Consider the following 6,554-nt stretch of genomic DNA (forward strand, 5'->3'; position numbering starts at 1 on the left):
TTTCCATGTTACTTAGGGGTGTACTTCTGCTAATTGGTATTTCAGCCCAGAAATAGAGTTTCTCAATTTTATGTTAAAGAATGTTCCTCTCCATAAAGAATGTTTTTGTTTTGGTAAGTGAAACATGAAAAAAAAAATCTACCTGTCCTATTAAGTGTGTTTTACCTTTGCTCTCCAGATTTCTGGCTATTTTAATTCTTTAAATGTTAATTCCCATTTTCATTTTCTCTGGTGTTCCCATACAGCTCCTCAGCATGTATCCTCTTGGCTCCACACACACAAAGAACGGTCAGCAAGCAGAATATTACAGTAAGTGTTCAAACATGCCTATGTTCACATTTAAGGAATGGGGTGTAGTTGGAGAGAATGCTTGAAAAAATAGCTGACCACAAGAAGCACGGGATTAGCTTAACTCATAAAAAGCACGAGAGCAAGGACTCTGCAGCAAAGGACCCAAGGGTGCCTCTGGCTGGAAAACCAACCTGTAAGTAGGGAGGGCAGAAATTTTACAGAAGAGGAATTTCAGTTACGTTAGGAGTAATGAGACAGTACATAGAAAACCGCTTTCCCCAGATTGTATCATTTGTCTTTTCCCTTCAATGGCTACACTGAAAAGGCAGATAGCTATAAAAGAAAGAGGAAAAGAGCCCATATGGAGCAGCAAGATGAGGTGTTAGGGAGTCATCTTGTTACATGTTAGGCAGCAACCATAAGAGAGCCCATAAAAGGCTGAAATTTTAAAGGACTTGAAAGGGGAAAAAAGAAAGAGACTGATCTTATCTAAGAAAAAAAAAGCTCTAGAAATTTATCTAAGAACTTGTCATAAAAAAATTGATAAGAATGCTCCATCTCTTCTTCCTATTAAACTCAGTCCTAATTACAGCAGCTGAGAGCAGCAGAGCATTTACAACCACAGAACCAGCCCAGCCTGCCAAATCTCCCGTACAACACCCAAACGCTCATATCAGCAAACTCTCAAATGGAAACACTTCAGAAGCAAACTATGCAAGGCTCTGCTGCTTCATGTGATCCTACAGACCAACTACAGACAACCACTTGTCACAGCGTCTTGAACCCCTGCATTAGAAAGTTTATAAAAACAAATCCATGGCAAGAAATTCAGCAAAAAATTTGTAGAAATAAGTATAGGCTTTCAACCTGGTACCATGCTCCCATAGGAGTTATAAGAAAGTTTTTTTTTTTAAAAAAATAGTAGTCCTGGCTCTTTGATCTCAGCTTCCCTATTGATATTACTGGTCAGAGAGCCATCGTGAAGAAATGGATTTGCTAGCTGTTCAGCTCGGACAATCATATGAGTATCGTTTGGTCAAAGTCCCACCACATGTCAACTTGGGAACCAAAACCCAAGAGACTTAAAAGGAGGACTCAACAGTTACCGTCTTATCCTGTTATTCCAGCCAACCTTGTAATTGTCCCTTAGCTAGATCCCATTATCAATAATCCTTTTAGTGGGCTCAGTTTCACTTTAAACAGCTTATTACATGGATGACAAAAGAAGCCAAAAATAACTCAAAAACGACCAGACAACAAATATTATGTCTAAACCCAACCTTTATATCTTGATACACAGAGGATGAAATTCCTTAAAACCTCCTCTAGGAGAACATAAGTTTTTTTCCATGAACATCTTCTACTTACAATGGAATTTCACCCCGTCTAAGGAATAAACTATGACTATGACAACAGCCTTATTTAAATTGCATCTTCTGAATTACCTGAAAGAGTAACTTGGAGTATCCCAAAGAATGGTTGTTACAGGGAGCTGTGGGTTCACCCTTAAGTTCACGGACACCACGATAACAAAAGGATAATCCTGATCTCGCATTAAAACTGATAAACAAAAATTAAGGTCAAATTAAATTAATATCTATTTCTCAGCTAAGAGATCTCTCACCAAGCTCAGTTTCCATTTCCAGTTAAGTAACACCCATGTATGTTGGTAGCCTGAAAAACACCTGAAGGATGTTGCTAGCAGTGTCTGCCTATGAACCTTCCTGAACAAAGCTCTGTTGCGCTCTCCAAATCCTGCATCGTTAGATCATTTTGCTTCTTGAGCAGGCATCTCACATTAGGCCAGGGTGCATTCAACAAATTTTGAATTACTACAAACTTCCAAACTCACCTGAAGAAAAAACATTATTTACATGCTTGCTATATTCTCTAGGAGTCATAAACCTAACTTTTTTAATTTTTAAGGAGTTTGTCCAAGGAGTAGCTTTCTGCACCAGGTTTTCACAGCTGTCTCCCAAGATTTACTTTCTCATCTGGATAGAAGAGTAAAGTTGCCCACTAAAGGAGTCCTCTGCAAAATACCGCTCCTGATATGCCTGAGATGGCCATGCAAGAGCTCTTATTTGAATTATTTTGTTAGCCCATCCTTTCTGGCAAACAAGCAGAGCTTGGAAACTCTGACAAGTGTCATTTTACCATCAGTCATGTGTGGGCTGTTTCTATATAGTGTGCACCATAAGCAAAAGGCAGAATTAAGTCATGTGGGTTGCAACTCCACAGTGATCAGTGATTACTCTCCACTCCATTAAATTCATTAAGAATAAACAAGCTGTGTGGTATTCTTTCCAACTTGCCACTCCACCAGGGTAAATTAAATGGAGACTGGTAGAACGAGCTCTGACCGCAAAGGAGAAAGAGATGAAACGCTGGCTTCGTAAAGAGCAGAAGATGAGAGATCAGGCAGGGCACGAGTCACAGGTCATCCCAAATGTCCCGTTCTCTCTTGCGCTGCCTTGCTTTACTGCCGCACATACTCTGCATCTGGATCCCTAAGCAAACGGAAATGGAAACTGTTCACAGCTTGGGATCTGTGCTGTGCACCACTGAGCTAAGGAGCGGGGTATAGAAATCACAGTGTGTGCTTCTGCGGGAGGCCGGCTCTGGCTGGGATGCACAGGGACGTGTCTGCTACAAAGATATTTTGCCCTGCCAATTTGCACTGCAGACACAGGTCAATTCACAAAAATAAAAATTAAATCAACCAATTTGATTGTTCTCCAATTACATCCTGTTTTGACTGCTGAGATTTTCACATATTTAGGGTGGAAGCCAAGTCCTTCAATACATGATGACACAGATTGTATATTTTTGCTGACAGTTTGAGGGTCCTTTGTGATCAGCTGTGGTGCTGCATTCAGTACAGTCTTCATCCAATGCCGATTTCTCTGCTGTCATCAAGTTGTATTTTATGGCAGCTGCATTTCCCAAATTAAATATTTGGGCCACTTCTAATACAAAATATCAGATGCACAGAGAAATAGTCTGAATGATTTTACATGAGAAAACAGAAAATATTAATTCTATACTTAATAACGAAAACAGCTTTTATACAAAAAGCCCCAGATCCTACTGAAGCACAGCACTAATATCCCTCAAGCGGAGATATTACCTGGTTTTTGTATTAACTCAGTCCCTTCAAGAGGGGAGGTGCTGCTCCCCTCCACTGCCTCTTCCTGCTCAGCTGATTGCCATTTCAATATTCTCTCTGCCCATGGGAGGACTTTTTTCAATCCCTTCAAAAAAGGCACTTTTGTACTGCTCGTATCATGCTGTAGCTGCCCCAAGGACCATTCAGACTAATCTAATAAAAACCCCCACTATTACAGAAGTTTAGCAATGACAGAAAAAGGGAGTCAACAGGCAGAGGGCACTTTATGAAGACACTTCCCAAATGCCTACTGGCTTTATCCAAAACAAGTAGTGTTGGTTTGTCAGACTAAGCAAGTCAGATAGTGTAGCTTTCAAGCCTTTATGGAAGAAAGTGTAATTTAAGGGGATATTTGGATGAAAGCAGGGTTGCCAACAGGTACAGTCAATAGGGAGAGACCTCTCCAGGAACATGTTGCAGCACAGGGCATGATTGTGGTGAGAAGAGATGGGCAGTGGTTTGTTACCCAAATGTTAGTGATGGGATCTCATCTCATCATGGGATCTCTTTGTTACTGAGGGGATCTCATCTGGAAGGCTGCAATGCTTAAAAAACAGAATGTGAACTACCAGAAACGTTTCCTTCTCTAAAAAATGAAAAGCTGCTTCTAATAAGAAGTGTAACAACATCAGCACATTCAAATGGGAACATCACATCAAATTGATTCGTTAAGTGCCAATTCAAAACATTATGTTCCAAACTCTAAAGTTAGCCCATACGATGAAAAAGGCAGCCCCTATCCTCCCTCCAAGTTCAGCGCTGCAACGCATTTTAAAACCAGCGAAGGAAGTTTATTGAACCCGGATGCTGAGCCAGGCCTGTCCAGGCACTGCTGGGTGCGATGCCCCTGGCCCAGGACATTTCAACCTCAGTCGCTGAGAGACTGGATGCAGCATTTCAATGACAGAAGGGTAAAGCTGGCACATGCCTTGAAAGTGGAATGATTTTGGTTTTGACTGATTTCAGCTCTTCCTTTTGCTATTCTTTTAGTGGCTTTTATGGGGAAATAAAGGCGATGAGCTTGAAGGGCTGATTACAGGGGCCTCTGAAGGAGAGGAACAAACACAAAGCCAAGAAATTATCAATTCAAATACCCCGGTACCTTGGGGAAAGCATACAAGTAATGCATACGATTTCATGTGGGATCACACAGTCCATCGCAAGTATCAGCAAATGAAGACAGAGCAGAGAGGAGCTGGGACCGTGACCACAGACAAGCAGCGCACAGCCCTGTACTACCAGCTTCTCAACGGTGTGCCAACCAGCAGGTTGCCTGAACAAGCTCCAAACACTCCTCTGTCAAAGGAGCTTGACATTGGCAAACACCACAGCTTGATGGGGTAAGCCCTAAAATGGGCAGGAGGAGGAGGTATCTGCCTGTGTCAATGGACCAAATTAAAAAGTTTTGTGTGGTCTTCAAGAAGCTCTCAAAGCCAACAAAGTTTAAGATGTGTGTACAATGACCACTCTAAGACATGACTTACTAAGTACTGCAACAGCCCCAAAACCACCGTGGCCAGCAGGAAAACCATTTGAATCAGGAGGGACACGTTAATTAAGAAACTCAACAGCACCACAGACTCCGAGAAACAGAGCAGAGAGGCAGGGGAAGGATCCCACTTCCCACATTTGCATTTCACATCTGGGAAATCTGAGCCATCACATCCACATTGGGAGAAATCCAGAAACCACAGGAAGGAAGGAAACTTTGAATTGGAAAAAAAAAAAAAAAAAAAAGTGAAAGACACGAGACTGTTTCCGTCTTGAGCAACGAGAGACAAAGAGGTCAGCACTGTCCTACTGAGAATGAGGAGTTAAACTCCCAACTTCAAAACTACTTTCAGGTCCTATATTCAGAAAAGGGGATGCAGGAGTTTGGTGGTTGTTAGCTAACACATATTCTCAGTTTTTATGTTCAAAACTTGCCTCTAGGATCTTCTGCAATGGCTAGGAAACACCTTTCATTTTTGAAATATCCAAAGACATGTTTTCTTGTTCTATTTGTCTCCTACCTGGAACTTCGCTTCCAACTTTGCAGTCAAGAACTGAAATGTCTTTTACCATGGTTTATCTGCACTCTTACCTAATGCTTAAAACGAATTCAAGAGAAGCTTCCAAATATTAGGTACACTGTTACCCCAGAAGAAACAGAGTATATGCGGTGTGAGTAGGCAAGGACACTGGCAAACCGAGCCAGTTGAGGAATCCCGGACATTTGATTGCATCTCCTGGCAAGCTATGGATATCATTTTGGTGGTATCGCCAAGTGTCAAGACCAGAAAAGACATTTTTCTTGACAAGCACAGGCCAGCTCTCATCTAACATATGGAAAATCTGTAATTCCCAGTCCCTCCCAGATAGCACAAAAAACTTGGGGAGTTGGAAAGAAAAGGGTGACAAATTAGTTCTCCATAAATAACCTGCCAGTGAGTTAAAAGAATAGTAATGTACGTTATAACTAAATGCCCACATATAGCCTAGGGCTGCACATTACCATTATTTCTGGGCGCTCTTATGACGATCCTCTGGCAGCAACTAATGTACTTACCATTCAAAAAGCATTCAAGGGCAATATTCCCCAGAAACTGAGTAGATTCTTGTGACAACCAGAACAGTTAAAGAAAATGATGTTTAATAGTAACAGGAGCCCAGTTTATCTCAAATGTATCGTTTTTACATTAATTTTAACTCTATTAACTTAAATAGCATTACCCGACTTACACTTTGCATCAACTTGCAAACCTGTCTTCTGGTGCATACAAGCGTGGAGGTACATCCACAACATAGACCAGACATACAGCACAGGCAAAAAAAGACAGTTGCTTCATTCTTCTCCATTATTTACATAATACTTTGAGACAGCATTCACACCAAAGCCCAGAAAATCATCTGACAGTAAAACACCAGAAAAAGAAAAAAGAAAAAAAAAAAAGATGAACAATCCTCAAATGAAAACAGGTAACATTGTCTAAAAGCAAACACTAAAGACCGGTTCATTTACTGCTTTCTCACTTCATTATCCCATCAAATGAAACAAGCAGAAAATAATAAATATGATGCACAAAACAAACAGTAAGAAGTGCGCTGCTTCATT

The sequence above is a fragment of the Egretta garzetta genome, unplaced genomic scaffold (genome assembly GCF_000687185.1).
Source record: "Egretta garzetta isolate BGI_Z169 unplaced genomic scaffold, ASM68718v1 scaffold56, whole genome shotgun sequence".
Classification (NCBI taxonomy): domain Eukaryota; kingdom Metazoa; phylum Chordata; class Aves; order Pelecaniformes; family Ardeidae; genus Egretta; species Egretta garzetta.